Source organism: Macrotis lagotis, chromosome 4 (assembly GCF_037893015.1).
Source record: "Macrotis lagotis isolate mMagLag1 chromosome 4, bilby.v1.9.chrom.fasta, whole genome shotgun sequence".
Classification (NCBI taxonomy): Eukaryota; Metazoa; Chordata; class Mammalia; order Peramelemorphia; family Peramelidae; genus Macrotis; species Macrotis lagotis.
This window is the reverse complement of record NC_133661.1, coordinates 185,055,832-185,074,005: the sequence shown is the minus strand read 5'-3', so window position 1 is coordinate 185,074,005 and position 18,174 is coordinate 185,055,832. Positions and strand designations below refer to the sequence as shown.

The following is an 18,174-nucleotide window of genomic DNA, read 5'->3' as shown; positions in this document are numbered from 1 at the left end:
TGTTTTTCTTTTCCAGTCTGTACCCTCACTAATTATTTTTATGATTTTGGGTCATATTTATTCAATTATTCTGTCTTTCAAAGGACTGAGTCTTTTTTTCTTTTTGATAATTATCTCCTTCCCTGGCATCTAGCACAGTGCCTTACATATAGTAGACTTTTAATAAATGTTTGTTGATTAATTCAATAACTATTAAGCACTTACTATGTGCAGAGTAATATGCCTTGCCTTGGGGAAGATTTAAAGATTAGCAAAATGTATGTTCTTGTCTTCATGGGATGTACCATTCAAAAACAGTTATAACCTGCTCCTTCTCTCCCTAATATATCAAACAAGCACAAGAGTAGTGAAATGAACTATTATGAGGTTAGAGGTGGAAGAAAATCATGCAAATCAATGAAAGCTACATGGAAGTGGTGGAATTTCAGTTGGGTTTTTATGAGTGGCATTCCAACACATGGAAGGAGAGTGCAAGCAAAGACAAAGAAGAAGGAAAAAAAAACTACTCAGTAAACATTTATTAAGTATCTACTACATGTAAAACTCTACTACATGCTAAGCTCTGGGGATAAAAAGAAGAGGCAAAAGAAAATCTCAGTCCTCAAAGAGTTTACAATCTAATGGGGGATATAAACAAACAGATGTGTGTAAGCCTTCTATAAATACAAAATATATAGGAAATGACTAAAAGAAGGAAAGCACTAGAATATAGCTGAATTAGGAGAGACTGGGAGAGGTTTCCTGTAGAAGATATAAGATATATTCAGTCCAGGGTGTCTTGAGCAAAAAAGAATATTTCAGTATGCTTTTTTAAAATCACATTTATTGGCTTTGCAGTTGCCAGTCTTAAATGGCCTTATCACTTAAATCTTGAATTCCATCAGGCTTTTAGTCTTGATGACATATTAACTAAAAATTGGATCTTTTTGTATATATATATATATATATTTATATTTATATTTATTTATATATATTGAACACAAGATTTTGCGGGTAGATCAGTCTCAATTATAAAGGAAGTTTCTATCCCAATATCCCTAGGAACTACTGAGCTCTTCCAGAAATTCCAACATTTTAGAAAAGAGAAATTGAATGACTTGAAGCATTATAATATACTATCAAACATTATGATGAAGATATATAGGATTCATAAAGTCTCAAAAGGAATATAATTTCTAATGGGAATGAGAGTTTTAGGGAAGACCTGATGGAGGAAGTGACACTTGAGTTAGGCCTTGCCTTGAGGGAGTGAAAGAATTTAATTAGGTAGAAATAAGGGAGGTCCAGGTGGGGATTGAGAAATATATGTGACATAGAGAAAGATTCGAGCAGTCAGTAGCAAATAGTTCAGTTTGTCTTGAATTTATAGTACTTAGGGTGGCTAGGTTGCACAGTGGATAGAGCACCGGCTCTGGAATTGAGTACCTGAGTTCAAATCCGACCTCAGACACTTAATAATTACCTAGCTGTGTGGCCTTTGGCAAGTCACTTAACCCCATTGCCTTGCAAAAACCTAAAAAAAAAAGAAAGAAAAAGAATTTATAGTCTCAGGAGGGAATAGTTACAGAATTTGGGAAAGCTTCTCAGTATATTTTCTCTTACTCATCATTAAATCTGATGCTCATCTTCCACTTATAAAGAAGGTAATTCTACTTCCCTCTTTCTCCTCACTTTCAGGAAAGTTTATAGAGCACCTTAAACCTATTCACAAGATCAGAAAATATCAGATTTGACAAAGCCCTCAGAGACCATCTTGCCCAATCCAAACCTAAATCTGACTTTCCATTTCTTTCACTCATGGCTTCATAGTCTTTCTTTTGGACCAAAGAAGAGAAAGTTTAATTATTTACTGCCCACTCCCTTAGGACCACCTTCTAGCCTTTTAAATACTTGAAGAAAGTTAATCCCCCCTTTACATTTTCTCTTCTCTCTGAAAAATAACCCCAGGTCCTTTAACTGATCCTTGAATAATATATTTTGAGTATCCTGGAATGGAGTCTCATCCTTGACTCTAATGCCCTAAGACTAAGTATACTGGACTTAAAATCAGAATATCTGACTATAGTATAGATTTGACATTTACTGGGGTATGCCCGTGGATAAATAATTTATCTGAATCTTGTATTTTTTGCCTTTAAAATAGATATATTTACATTAATTATTTCACAAAAGTAGTAGTAGTAGTGAAAAACAGCCCCATTAAAATAATATTCTAAAGTATGTAAAATATATTTCTCATAATAACCCTAAGAAATGGGATTGTAAATGCCCCTTACTCCTCCAACTACTGAAAATATTTTATGAAAAAAGACGTAAGTAGACTTCAAATTCAATATGAGTTAACCATATGATGTCTCAGTTTAAAAAAAAAACCTAACAGTTCCAAAAGACTCCTGATGGAAAATGCTATCCACATTCAGAAAAAGAACTTAGGGAGTCTGAATGCAGACTTACACATTCTTGATTTTTCATGTTTTTTTCTTTTGTTCTATTTCATCTTTCATAACATGACTTCTATGGAAATATGTTTTGCATGATTGCACACACACACAGATTATACATATATATATATGTATAATCTGTGTGTGTGTGTGTGTGTGTGTGTGTATACATATATATCCCATATCAAATTGGGGAAAGAGGGAGGTGAGGGAGGGAGAAAATTTGAAACTTAAAATTTTATTAAAAAATGAATGTTAGAAATTGTCTTTACATGTTATTGGAAAAAATGCTATTTAAAAGGAAAAAAAGGGGTGGCTAGGTGGCGTAGTGGATAAAGCACCGGCCTTGGAGTCAGGAGTACCTGGGTTCAAATCTGGTCTCAGACACTTAATAATTACCTAGCTGTGTGGCCTTGGGCAAGCCACTTAACCCCATTTGCCTTGCAAAAACCTAAAAAAAAAAACCAAAAAAATAGAAGGGAAAAAGAAGAAATAGTACTTAAAAAAACTATGATAATAGTAACTAGCATTTGTATAATGCTTTAATGTTTGCACAGCACTTTTTAGATGTTTTCTCATTTGATCCTCACAACAACCCTGGGAGAAAGATGCTATTATTTTCTTTTATTCCACAGATAGGCAAAGTGGACAATTGTCTAGGGTCAAACAATAAATGTCTGAATTAGGAGTTGAAGTTCCTTCAGGAGAATGAAATACTTCAGGAATAGTTGAATTCACTTCTAACACTAGCTAGGGTGCTGTCTGGCTCTCTAAGATGATCTTAATATAAGTACAGTGTCTGGAACCAGTTTGGTACTGAACTTCCTTGTATTCAATAAGGACATTAAAAAACTGCAGTGCAACCAGAGAAGGGCAAATAGGATAAGGAAGTGACTAGAACCTATGCCATGCAAGGATCAGTAATGCAAATACTGCAAATAATTCATTACATTTTGAGTCAAGAATAGAGGGCTTATTTGGGTAAGGTAGGCATGATACCTGTCTTCAGGTACTTAAAAGACTATTTTGGGAAAGAGGGATTAACAGTGGGTTTTTTTAAAAATTTTTTTGCAAGGCAAATGGGGTTAAGTGGCTTGCCCAAGGCCACACAGCTAGGTAATTATTAAGTGTTTGAGGTAGATTTTGAACTCAGGTACTCCTGACTCCAGGGATGGTGCTCTATCCCCACTGTGCCACCTAGCCACCCAGGATTAGCAGTGTTTTGTGTGAACTCAGAACTCAGGTAAATATGTGCAAATAGCAGAGAAATAGATTTAAACTCAATAAAAGGAAAAATGTGATCACAATTACAGCTCTTCTAAAACTTAATGGGCTTTTAGGTGAGGGGATGACATCTATTATTCAAAATGCTCAAACTGAGGCTGGATGACCACTTGTCACTGATGCTTCAGATTAGGGTTGTACTCTATCATTCATCAAGGTGCATTTATTAAATGTGTCCTATATACTAGGTATTTGGGTTATAAAGAAAGGGAAATACATAGTCTATGACCTTCAGGAGTTTATAGTAGAGATTTAATAGAAGAGATAACATGCCAATAGTTAGGTATATATAAGATAATTACAGTGTAAATGGGAACTCTAAAGATTGAGATTCTATGAGAAAACAGCCCACAGTTCAAAAATTACTCATAAATAGAAAAGTTAGAGAGTTGCATGAATATGGATAGTTATCTGTTCTATTTAGCAGCCCCTCCACTCCCTGCTAACTTTCTCAGTGCTGACTTGACTTCTTTGTTCCTCATTGTGTAAATTATGGGGTTCAACAATGGGGTTACAACTGAGTAAAATACAGCCACTGCACCATCCAGGGGGCTTTTGGAGCCAGGTCAGAGGTAGATGAATATGCAAGGAACATAACATACATTAACCACAGTCAGGTGTGAACCACAGGTAGAGAAGGCTTTGAGTCTCCCATCTGCTGTATGGATCTGTAGGATGGCATAGACGATGTTTGCATAGGAAAGTAGGATCAGTAGGAAGCAGCTGGCAGCCACAACACCAATGTCTACAAATGTCACCAGCTCATTGATAGTGGTGTTGGAGCAAGCCAACCTCAGTACTGCAGGGATATCACAGAAAAAATAATCTACCTGATTGGGGCCACAGTAAGACAATCAAAAAATCAGGGTGGCTTGTATAGCACCATGGATAGAGCCAGCCAATGGTGCTCCAGTCACAAGCATTGTGCACAGATGTCCATTCATTAGTGCAGGGTAATGTAGAGGTCAGCATATTGCCAGGTATCTGTCATATGCCATCAAGGTATAGAGGAAGCACTGAGTGCTTCCCAAGAAGTGAAAAAAATAGAGCTGGACCACACATTCTCCAAACCAAATAACCTTGCTGGCAGTAATGAAGCTAATGATGATCCGTGGAACAATGACTGTAGAAAGCCACATGTCTAGGAAGGAGAGGACACCCAAAAGTATATACATGGGGCAGACATGAAGCTGTGGGTCAATCCAAATTGTGAGCAGGATAAGCATGTTCCCCAATTGTGTGAAGATATAAATGACTAAGAAGACCAGGAAGAAGAATATTCTCAGATTTGGTGGGTATGATAATCCCAAGAGAATGAAATAAATCATTTTGGTTTCCATTGAGTTATTTTTGACTTTTTCCATGTTTTACATTTCCTGAGAAGGAATGGTATAATGATTCAAAAATCGTACAAAGCAATGAAATGGGAAGATTATCTTGGGAGGAGGGGGAAAGATGATGAAGGAGAAGCTGTTTTAGGAGACATGAGATAGGGAGACCATGCTCTCTTCTATATCAGTATGATAAAATCATAGAATATTTGAACTGAAAAGTACTAGTTCAGTCTTTTTTAAAATTTATTTATTTTTTGTAGTTGCAGAAACAGATTCAGGGAATTTATATATTTTTACTTCCTTATTGTCATCATAGACTTAGAGTTGGAAAGATTATAAAGGTCATTCACCTAGTTTGATTTTCTCATTCAATGGATGAGGTTTATGTGACTTACCCTAGGACACATAAATATGATATGATTGAGCAAGGGTGAAAACTCAGGTTTTCTGATTTCTAGTTTACTGATTTCTAGTTTCTAGTTCTAATTCCTAGTTTAATGGTTCCTTCTCCAATTAGAGCACACTGAATCTTCATATAAGTCATAATAGAACAACATTTTTACAAGATATATTCTTCACAGGATGGTTAGTTGTAGGAGTTATTAATGTACTAAATATCTTTAATATTGGAAGATATACAACAGAGGAAAGGGTGGAGATCATGGAATAAGAATATGTCTTAATGGAAGAGTAAGAAATGGTAAGTCAGAGGTAAAAGGGAACAAGTAGAGGTAGTTTAGTTGATATGTAACAAATAGGGGGAGAATATTTCTATCCTGATCCCAATTATTATCTTATGATTACCATCTTTCTTTTTCATCTTGTGAATATGAGTTCAGAGCTAGACAAAGGACTTGTTTGAATAAATACCACAAAGGGCTAAGTTTATCCTTTGTTAAACTTGAAAATTCAAGTTTATAACAAAATTGAAGAGGTGCTTCCATTGTCCAATTTCTTCATTTAATATAGATAGCTTGAACTAAAAAAATATTGACTTGGACCTGAAGATATGACTGCCTATGATTTTGCTTATAATGATTTTTCCTAAAGAGCTTATCTTTTGTATATTTTTTGTACAAATGATACACTTTTCTCAGAGAATCCTTTCTAAATATTTGAACATGAAGATTCCCAGTTTCAGTTCTAGCAAGGAATGTTAAATATAAGGATTGCTTGACAAGGTTGAGCAGAACTTTGGAAAATAATTTCCACTAGGCATAAGAGGCCAGGTCAAATGTAGCTCAGACCTGGATTGGGTGGTTCATGCTTGTATGGTCTTGTTTCTGAGGAGACTATGTTCATGCTTGCAATTCTGAAATAGTTCCTGAGCTCACCAGAAGTAGCTCTGAGTTAATAGTAGGAATGTCAGGTTTGGGTCAGATACACTGGATTACTGTAGGACCTTTAATTAGGACTGATGCATGTTATAATATTTCAGAGTATGGTCCAAGGTCAGGGAGAGTGGTCCAAGGCGAATCACTGTTCACTTTCATCTGTTTTCAGTATCATAAGTTCATAAGGTTCATAAGAAGGTAGAGAAAGGGAGATAGAGAGATTAGTGTGGCTGGGACATATTTTTATATTTGTTCTAATAAAAATGAGGTCCTATGCCTTCCATACAAATGATATGGGTAGGGGTTTGCTTATGGAAGGACATTTGCTAAGTGTAGTGCTTCCAACCTATCAGTGAAGTTATAGAATTATAGAAAGAGTCATGAATTTTAGAATACATCTGATTTCATCAAAGTTCTGCTAGTTACCAGCTCTATGATCTTGTACAAGTTACTTAAAATCTTGTAGACTCAGTTTCTTCATCTGTAGGAGAGGGACAATGCAACACTCTTGTGAGGGTCAATTGCCTTATAGATTCAAATTTTTGTTGTTAAAATAATGCTCATCACTAAAGAAAGGATCTTAGTGACATGTAGCATTTTTTTGTCTATTTGATTTTTTAATGTACTTTCTTTGTTAAATTAAAAATGACATATTAGTAATCCACCTATTGTTTCTACTTTTCCCACACAATCACAGTAAGTGCTTCTTTTTATTAAGATTTTTAAAAATTCTTTTACTCAGTGCAAAGAAAAAACCTTTTATTTATTTTGAAGATTTCTTTTTTTTTTTTTTTGAGTTAAAGGCAAGAGAGACAAACTCTGAGCAGAGGCAGAGGAATACAGATAGATTGACCAAATAGACAATTGGACACCATTAAAAAAAGTTTGTAACAACTCTGATCTATTTTTAGGAATGTAACTGATTCTGGGAACATTTTTTCATCCCCTCAGACTCACATAGAAATTGCAGCAGAATCCTCAGAGGGGCTAACCTGATTTCCAGACAAATGGCCCAACAATAGATAGAGCTGCTCTTCAGGGAATTATTCTGGCCAGTGGTGGCAAAATCCAGGTCTGGGCTTTTAAAGGTAATTAATTATTGGACTTTCTTCCTGAAAACATTCTAAGATGATTATAAAACAGTTAGACCATATTCCTATTACATGATTTTTGAGTCAGTTGGAGGAAAGTATCTTCAGCTCTTTGATGGAATAGTTGACCTTCACTTGCTCTAAATAGTGATCCTTCTATACTTATTGTATAGACTACTCAAGGTTTACATAGATTTACAAAACTTTCCCTTGACATTATTAGCTTGTTTCCTTTGCTCTTATTTTTGTAATTCTGTCAAGGGACTTGCTGATGTCGATGGGGATTCTTTAGTTGATCTTGAAGTCTAGTATCTCTTGAGATTTATATTCCCTAAGTTCTCATTATTTTATTTCGGCAGAGAGGAGGAAACCTTTCAGTAAGACTCTGAGAAAGTGGGCTACAGGGAATAATCCAGGTTGAGTAATGATTTATCTGGTGTGACATCTAATTTCCATGAATTCCTTTCTTAGATCATTTTGAGCAAGGCAAAAGAAATGAAAATTGCATTTTTTCAACATCTCTTCTCTATCTCACAACAAAAATTTCAACTCCTTCTCAAGTGCAAAGGCATAGAGGCCAAAGGTAGCATCACTTTTGAAAATACACTCATTAGTTAAGTGCCACAGAGGATTATGTCAGATGGTTATTACTTAGTATTGCCTTCATAGGGATAAGGATTAGACTTGTGATTTCATTATAAGAAGAAACTATCTTATGAGGAAATTCCCTCTACTAATACAAGTCAAGACCTTCTCTACTAAACATTTAGTTTGTGAGTTACCTAAAACACCAAAAAATTAAATGACCTGATCAGAGTCACAGCCCATATGGGTCAAAAGCAGGATTTGAACTTGACCCTGGATCTAAGACCAACTTTCAATCACATCATACTGATTCTCTTACTACCATCATGAAATAAGAAAAAGTAGCAGAAGCAAAAGTACATCTATACAGTTTGTCAGGTTACCTAGCTCAGCAACATAATATTCAGAGATGAAATTGGCAGGAAGACAGTAAATTGATGGAAAATGGAACAGCCTTTGTTATCATTGTCAATGAAACCATTATATTTGTGTAATCTTGCCCCAATCCCCAAGAATATAGTGCAAAGTAGAAATGTACCATAAGAAAATAAAAGCAATAAAAAAGTTGCACACACAAAATAAATATTGCTGGAGGCAACACAATCTTGAAAATATTGATGAAACATCTTTCAAGTTATTTCACAGAAGGAGAGTTTTTAAAAAAAAAGAGAAAAATTTACAGATGATGTATTTATTATCAATGAATAATTGAAAAGGTATCAAATAATTTTCTACTTTTTAATTTAGTTTTCATTCCTTATAAAATCTTTATGATGTTTAATGTATGTTCCAAGATTCCTTTTATAAAAATATGAAAAGGGAATAGAATACTTTCACAAAGTATCCTGTGAAGCATATCATATCATTACAGTCACTCAATGAGCTGAAAGAATCCGAGATTTCAGAACTCTGCTGTGTTTATAATGTGTTGTACATTAAAAAATGAACTGGACTTGGTGGAATAAAAGCAGCTTTCAAAGCTCTCCTTTGACAAGGTATTTCATATATATATGTATATACATATATACATATATACATATACATATGCATGTGCTCAGGGACCTATCTCTATCCCGAGCCGTTGCCTGGATACATACCTCTTTCCTGGTCTTCCCACGTCACAGACCAGATGTCATGGACCCTCCTTGGGAACGGAGGGCAATAAACTGGACAGAACACCGGTAGCAGTCTAACAAGCAGATCTTTATTGCTTACATAGCTGCAAAATAAATGGCTCCTGTCTTCCCCAGTCCCGTTCCTTTTATAGTCCCAAGCTCCTCCCCTGTTCCTCCCTCATGGGTGGAGCCACTCCTGTTACCAGGGCGTTCCCAGCACCCATGTGGGCCGGTTCACACCCCCAGGTCTCCTAGCCCCTAGGTGGCCAGGGTCCAGATCTGGGTCCCTGACAATTCCCCCTTTTTGTTTAGACAGGGGTATTGTCCATCTTTGGTTGTTCTTTGGGATTCTGGAGAAGAACACAAAGGTCAGCCTTTGCCTCCAATAGCATGCTTTAGAAACAAACATATGCAGTGAAGGAGGCAAGGTAGAAATAGCCATAGTAATATCCTGCTCAGCATGCTCAGGAAGGAGATCTTGTTTTGCTTAATAACCTACAGCAATGAAATTATTTCAGATCTGAATTATACACACAAAGACACAGGTACAAACACACAAACAACTCTTTTGTGTAAAATTTACCAAGCTGAGATTGATGCCCTGGCTGGCATCAAATCTCAGAATATAGGAACATTTTCCTATCCCTCCAGGCCAGTAGAGAGATGTGAAAATGTCCCATTGAAATTTAATTACACATAAGTCTAATTACACATATACACATGTTTCTTATATTTTGAATGAACCAATTAAGACCCGTAAAGAAAAAAATAACTTTTAGAATCAATCAAAATGTCTTGAGGAACCTCTTGTATAAATTCATTAAGATTTTGAAATAGCCAATTAATATCAAAATTGAATGCATTCTTAAGTAACTCTATAAAATACAATTTGTAACTATTCTAGTACAGAGATATAGTTATAAGCATAAGCCCTGGTGAGGCACATTCTTCTTCATATTTCGCAGTGATGTTGGACAGTTCTTGCAGGAGAAGGGCTAGTTGTTGAATGTCTCCAGTGGTGTTTTCTGCCAGCATAGCGTCCTGCAATGTTTTCTGACTTAGTCCCAATCCTCGGGGAAAGTGCTGCCTGCAGTCACATTCACTGGGAGAGGCATAAGGTAGAGCGGTAGATATTTATATTGGCACTGAACGAGGGGTGCAATGTACAAGAGACATGGTATCCACCTTGATGTTGATCAAGGCGGCCTTCATTAGGGATATCAAAAGCTGTGGCAAGCAGGGGCAAAAATACAAAGAAGAAATAATATGGTAATAGGACCTAGCCAGCTGAATAACTGTTGTAAGAATTGCAAATGCTTGATATAATTAGCAATGTTAAAGGCAGCAGTCTGATGATTCGAAAAATCGGTCAAAATATTTCTCAGTTCTTGAAGCAGTAGAGCTAACTGATGAATGTTTGATGAAGCATTATGAGATAATAGTGCACCTTGTAACGCAGCCCATATCTGAAGCCATTAACCAACAAAGGAGGAGTTGGTAAGATTTACCTATAATGGAGTGACACATAATGGTTTATATCTGTAATGACAAGGAATTTGGGTTATTAACTCATGGTAAGCAAGCTCATCCCTGATGTAAATTACTACAGGAGCCAAAGCGTCTATTTCCTTTTGAAGTGCCCAGTTCGTATGATTTTGGGTGGTCCACATGGATGATTGCTGGGCCAAAAAGTTTTGCAATACAGATGCCAGATATCCTTGTCGTTGATAAAGATCCTGAATTTGGAATTCTTCATAAATTGAGAAAGCAAAGTTTATGATATTGAAAGCAATATCAGCCACCTCACGCTTTTGCAATAGTAATGGAGGAAGATTCCCACAAAGTTCATTCCACAACTTGTCCATAGGATGTTGTGCCCATAGATATTTTTTTTTTAGGATTAAATTTATTTTTTTATTCTCATTTTGTACAAATGTTTTTTTTTACATTAATAAAATATTCTTGTTTACAAGTAAACAAAATACCCCTCCCCCCATGAATATAGATAGACTTGCTTGGGTGAAAAAAGTAAAGGGAAGAGAAAAAAATTAAAATTAAAAAAAATAATAGTAATAATTGTAGGTATGGCCAGGTGGCGCAATGGACAAAGCACCAGCCCTGGAGCCACGAGCACCCGAGCCCATATCCAGCCTCGTAAACCCAACAATCACCCAGCTGTGTGACATGCAAGCCACCCGATCCCCACTGCCCTGCAAAAACCAAAAAGAAGAAAAAAAAAGACCCAAAATAAAATAAAATAGTAATAATAGTAGGGGTGGCTGGGTGGCAGATAGAGCATTGGCCCTTGAGCCAGGAGCACCTGTGTCCAAATCCAGCCCCAGACACCCAAAGATCACCCTGCTATGTGGCCCCAGGCAGGCCACCCAGCACCACTTGCCCTGCACCCTCCCCCAAATAATAATAACAAAAAATGTGCTTCAGTCTTTGTTTCAACACCAACAACTCTGTCACGGGTGGATCACATTCTTTATGATAAGTCCATCACAAAAGTTACTTCCATATTTTTCCAACGTTGCCATTGCTGATCGCAACTCCCTCCTTTCTTATTTCTCCACTACCATGTACTATATTTTTCTCTCTCTTTTCATTCTGACTCTGCTGTAGGGTCGCTGAGTGGCGCAGCAGACAGATCCCTGGTCCTGGGGCCAAGAAGCCCTGAGCCCCCATACCACCCCTTAGGCCCAGAATCCACCTGGCCCTATGGTCCTGGGCAGGCCTTCCAATCCCAGCCCCTTGCAAGAAGTAAAAAAGAAAATGTGTTATATCTGACCATTCTCCCCCCATGGTCCATCCTCTCTTCCTTTATTCACATCCCCACCCCTTCCCCCTGTTCCCACCTCCTTCTTACTCCAGATGTCTATACCCCATTGAGTATATTTGCTGTTTCCTCTCTTAGCCATCTCTGATGAGAGCAAAGGTTTCCTCATTCCCCCTTGCCTTCCCCCTTTCCATATCATTGCAATAGCTCATTGTAATAAAAGAAATCTTATTATGTGAAATATCTTGGACTATTACCCCTCTCCTTTTTCTTTCTCCCATTCCATTTCCCTTTTTTTCTATTGACTCCATTTTTACACCATATTTTATCTTCAAATTCAGCTTTCTCCTGTGCTTCAACTATAAAAGCTCCTTCTACCTGCTCTGTTAACTGAGAAGGTTCATATGAATATTATCAGTATCATTTTTCTATACATGCAATTCATCCTTATTAAGTCCCTCATATTTCGCCACTCTCCTCCAATCTCCATGCTTCACCTGAGTCCTGTATCTGAAGATCAAACCTTCTGTTCATCTCTGGCCATTCCAAAAAGAACATTTGAAATTCCCCTGGTTCATTGAAAGTCCATCTTTCTCCCCCGGAAGAGGACATTCAGCCTTGCTGGGTAGTTCATTCTTGGCTGCATCCTAAGCTCTTTTGCCTTCCGGTATATTGTATTCCAAACCCTATGAGCTTCCAGTGTAGTTGCTGCTAAATCCTGTGTGATCCTGACTGCAGCTCCACAGTATTTGAACTGTGTCCTTCTGGCTGCTTGGGAGTTCTGGAACTTGGCTATAATATTCCTAGGGGTTGGTTTTTTGGGATCTCTTTCTCGGGGGGTCAGTGGATTCTCTCCATTTCTATTTTGCCTTCTGCTTCTAGAATATCAGGGCAATTTTCCTGTAGTAATTCTTTGAAAATGATGTCAAGGCTCTTTTCCTGATCATGACTTTCAGGTATTCCAATAATTTTTAAATTATCTTTCCTAAGTCTGTTTTCCATATCACTTGTTTTTTCAATGAGATATTTTACATTTTCTTCTAATTTTTCATTTTTTTGGTTTTGAAGTATTGATTTCTGATTTCTGGTAAATTCATCAATCTCCCTGAATTCTATTCTTTGTCTGAAGGATTTGTTCTCCTCAGAGAGCTTTCTTATCTCTTTTTCCATCTGGCCAATTTTGCTTTTTAAAGCATTCTTCTCCTCAATAACTTTTTGAACTGTTCTATCCATTTGACCTAAACTGGTTTTTAGCATGCTATTTTCTTCAGCATTTTTTTGGATTTCCTTGACTAGGCTGCTGACTTCATTTTCATGTTTTTCCTGCATCTCTCTCCTTTCTTTTCCCAGTTTTTCTTCCAACTCCCTCATTTGATTTTCAAAGTCGTTTTTGAGCTCTGTCATAGCCTGAGCCCAATTTCTGTTTTTCTTGGAGTCTTTAGATGCAGGAGCTTGTGCTTCCTCATCTTCAGACTGAGTATTTTGATCCTTCTTGGGCTCATTTGCAAAATATTTCTCAATAGTCTTACTTTTCTCTGCTTGCTCATTTTCCCAGCCTGGGCCTGGTTTTGGGGTGCTTCCTGAGCTTTTGGGACATTCCCACAAGGATCTCAGTGTGTGAGGCTCTGTCCTCCCTCCTGGTCTGTGAATGACCATAAGCACCCCACTTTGCCACAGGGCTGAGGTGGGGGGGCCCTGCTGTTCTATGGGGCACCTAGACTGCGATCAGGATCTGAATGTGGTCAGAGCCCCAAAGTCCTGTTCTAGAGGCAGAGGACAGAGCTCTGCAGTCTCTCTCTCTTCACTCCCCTCCCTCAGCTCAATGGGCTCATGCCCTGGAGGCTCCTGCTTACCGGGCCAGCCTGCTTCTCTTTCCGGATCTGGGCTGCAGAGAGACCAAGCTGCTCGCTGTGTGCCCTGAGGGCTAGGCTCCACGTGCTCTCTCTGGCAGAGGTCCCCCACTGTTCCACCACTTTGTGCCCGGTGCTCTTCGGGGTGCAGCTCAGGAGACTCCCCCGCTGTTCTGAGTTGTGACTCCCAGTGCCCTGGGGCTGCCTCCGGGGGGCTGAAGGTCTTTGGCTCTGGTGGGCCACCCCTCTGGCAGGCTGCCTCTCCGACCCCGGGGAGCAGAGCCTTTTTGCTCTTTTCCAGGTTACCTTGAGTAGGAGAACTGCCTCACTGGGTCCCTTTGTGGGTTCTGTTTCTCGAAAGTTTAGTTAGAGTCCTTAGCTTATGAGTTTTATCAGAGAGCTCCTAAGACTCGATCCCTTCTTGTCACCATATTGGCTCTGCCCCGTGCCCATGGATGTTAAGTTTTCACCAGTACAAGTTGATATTTTTGGCGTTTCAGGATAAATATTATGCGACCATGATGCTGAGAAGTCAAAGTGTCAGTGAGTGTGGCATTAGGACAATAAATGCCATAAGGTTGAAGGCCCACATGTTGTTGATCATGTTTTTCAATAGATGCATTTTTGGGATGACAAAGGAGGAAAGCATAGTCGGGAGGTGCACGAGTCTCAGCTGCAAACTGATAACACAACTTATCAGTATGTCCTTGAGTATCATGGCAGGTCGAATTCAAATCACCAAAAATAGCATGCCATGTCGCAAATGTAAAGTCTGAGCAGGATGTACTTTGATTACACAGGAATATACGGATGGAAGCATTTATTGGTGCAAATGGTAGACCCAATCACCACAAATGTGGATGAGCAGTTCCCAGGGGAAAGGCAACTGGTGCAGGAGCTGCTATTTGTTTGTATTTTTTCATAGAGGAGATATAATCCCAAAATCGCAGGTGCATAGAGGAATAGTATATTGTAGGGCCACATGTTGGAACCCTGGTAGAGCAAGCATGTACCGGAACCCAGGTATCTCCATCTCCTTCAGGGCAGGCAGAGAAGGAAACTGTACCGTTATGATAAGAGTCAAGCTGCGTGTACGTCTGTCATGTATCTTGGGTGCAATTCAGGGAATGTGGGATGGATAACATAGTTATGTTTAGGTGGGTGGTATGATTCTTTAGTTCTTTTGTATGATGAAAAAAGGATGAAAAAAGTTTATTTTCTAATTTGATACATGTCTTACCCAAGCTTGTATTGTCCAGGAGTGTGGTGTATGTATAAAGACATATTGGTAAAGTTGTACTTAGTTATGTCAGTTTCCTGTACATTCTGTGTGTTTCGGTGTTCAGTCTCCCCTACTAACTTGGTGGCATTCCCTTTTATCTTAAATGGAGGTGTCATTGTCATGCCATCCTAAAGCTTTAAGAGCTGGCAGGTCCACCACCAGCCCCCAGAACCATGCGCCTTGTTGATCTTTCTGCACTCTGTGTGACTCAGTAAGGTTGTATCATCTACTGTTGAGAGCTTGTGTCCTGGGTATCAGACTCAGGGCAAGGAGGGCAAGAGCTAAGGTCTTCATTCTCTTTTCTTTCCTTGGGTGTCGCCATCCTCTCTGTCCCCATCTTCTTCTCCTTATTTTCTTCATCTCCGAGGTCTCTGACCCATTTGGTTGGTGCCCAGACTGTTTCCTCCTCCTCGCCATCTGGACTTGGATCTGGTTGAATACAAAGACACCCTTCTCCATTTATAATTACCGAGCCTGGGCCATGCCATTGGCTGTCCAGGCTTTTCCAAAGTACTCGGTTGCCTATTGGGCAGGGAATGGGATGGCTAGTTGCATGTGTCCACACACATATGTGCATGAAATTCCTGTGAAAAAAGCATAAAGCTGGGCAGGTACCATCATCTCTCAATTGAAGAAAAGTCATGGTGTATACAGTCTGTGCTAATTGTGTATGTGTATGTGTAAGGTGGCCACAACTGCTGACTCCCCCTTTTTGTTTAATGAGGAGGGTCTTAAGGGTACGGTTGGCACGTTCAACTATGGCTTGGCTGGTGGGATTGTATGGAATGCCAGTACTATGTAAAATGGAAAATTCTTGACAAAAAACTGCAAACGCCTTAGAAGAATATGCAGGGCCATTATCCATTTTTATAGCTGTAGGAACTCCACAAGTGGAAAAACAGGACAAAAGATGTGCTATGACATGGCAGGCTGCCTCACCAGGTTGAATTGACACCATGACAAAATTGGAGAAAGTGTCTATGGAGACATGAATAAGGTTTTTCCCCATGGTGGGTAACATCCATCTGCCATGAAGTGTTAGGACGGTCTCCACAGGGATTAATTGCACAATCAATAAGTGGGGGACAAAATGGAGCACAGCCAAGGCATCGTTTCACTATGTCCCTGGCTTGATCTTTAGTGATACCATATAGATGATGAAGAGAATGAGCTGAGAGATGGTACTTATCATGTGCATGATCCAAGAGTAAAGGGCATAGCAATGCTCAATCTATTGTATCATTGCCACTGTAGATGGGACCAACAGTGGAGACATGGGAACGGACATGCAACACAAACACAGGACAATGATAAGAGAGAAGAAGATTTTGAAGATCTGCCAACAGAGAAGCAATAGTACTAACACAAGGATTGATAAAAGCAGTAGGGAGTTCTGCAGCACAATAGAGACTGTCAGTGATAAGATTAACAGGCACATTGGCAAGATAAGCAAGAGCACATGTAACAGCAAGGAGTACATTTTTTTGGTCTGAGGTACACTCAGTGGTAAAAATTCACAGTACTTGCTTTTGTGGGACGTCGAAGGCTGCCTATTTGTTTTTGGTGTCTGTGAACACATTTGTTCCATCAACAGGGGTAGAGGAAATAATTTGTGGTGGTGGGTGCAATGCAAGGCTGTCCCATCCATGCAGTGTCAGGGGTAATGGAAGATTAATGACATCACATGAAGTGAATAGGGCAGCCCATTCAGGGATAGAGTCAGTAAAATAACAAAGAGCATCTTCAGAAGCACAAATATTTAAAACAGGATATCTTCCAAACATGCAAAGACAATGATCAGACATAGCTAGGAATAATTTTGCCAGCATCATAAATTTACAAGGAATGCTTCTTTTACTTTTCTGGAAATATTGCCATTCTATGACACTTTGCTTTTTTTTTTTTTTTTTTTTTTAGATTTTTCAAGGCAATGGGGTTAATTGGCTTGCCCAAGGCCACACAGCTAGGTAATTATTAAGTGTCTGAGGTCAGATTTGAACCCAGGTACTCCTGACTCCAAGGCTGGTGCTCTATTCACTGCGCTACCTAGCCGCCCCTCGACACCTTGCTTTTGATAGAGACAACCAATATTCGACCTTTGATTTAAAATGGTGGTGAATATAGGTTGCTCAGTATCATTTGAACTATGGACTCATGACACCTGGAAAGGATCTGTGCCATTGCCTCCTTTGCTTGTGAGGTCCAATGTGGAATCTCCTTTCAGGATATCATAAAGAGGATACATCAAATTATCAGGAATAGGAACTGTAGAATGTATCCATTGTATGGAGCCAATCAGTTTTTGGAAATCATTAAGGGTCCTACACTTCTCTAAATTCACTTTTGGGGGTATTCTAGATGCCTGTCCTTCACTAAGGGTGTGACCAAGGTATTGATAAGGGCTTATTTCTTGTAACTTATGAGGAGCTACTTGAAGCCCATATTTACTCAAGGAAAGGAGCATTTCTTTTGTTAACTCTTCTAGCTCTGAGGATTGCTTAGTAGTCATAAGAATATCATCCATATAATGGATTATGATAGCCTTGGGATATTTACTACGCGGCTGAACAATAGCTGCAATGTATGCTTGGCACATTGTTTGTTGTCAGATGTTCAGGGGTGGTAAGATACAATTGTAACTGATGTAACCAATATCTACCCCACAGGGCAGAGCCTAGTCCCTTAATCTTTAAGGGACGAATAAAGCCACTTTGTTCTTCATAGCTCCATCTCAAGTGGCGCTCTGCTTTTCTAGCGCCTTGATGGCCTCCCACCCCTAGAACAGGGGTGGTAGATGACATAAGAGGCCAGGAGGGGTCCCACTGTACTGAATCAATAACAGACACATCAGCTCCTGCGTCAATCAAATCTGACACTAATTTGCCTTCTATGACTATCTGTTTAATGGGCTGCTGTAACCCGACTTCAGTACACCAATTTACTTGTGGGACGCTCTCACTCTGAATCCATGGCAGAGATATTCCTCGGCCAATAGCTGTGCCGGGGGAAGGGTTACTGGGTAGCAGTGTGGGTTGGTGAAGTACACAGTAGTGTCACCAGATGGCAGTAGTTGGGCGTG

General features: G+C 39.0%; 1 pseudogene; it reads right to left on the bottom strand.

Moving 5' to 3' along the window:
* Positions 1–4,141: 4,141 nt before the first annotated feature.
* Positions 4,142–5,089, bottom strand: LOC141522792 (olfactory receptor 10G2-like; annotated as a pseudogene).
* Between the last annotated feature and the right edge of the window lie 13,085 nt (positions 5,090–18,174).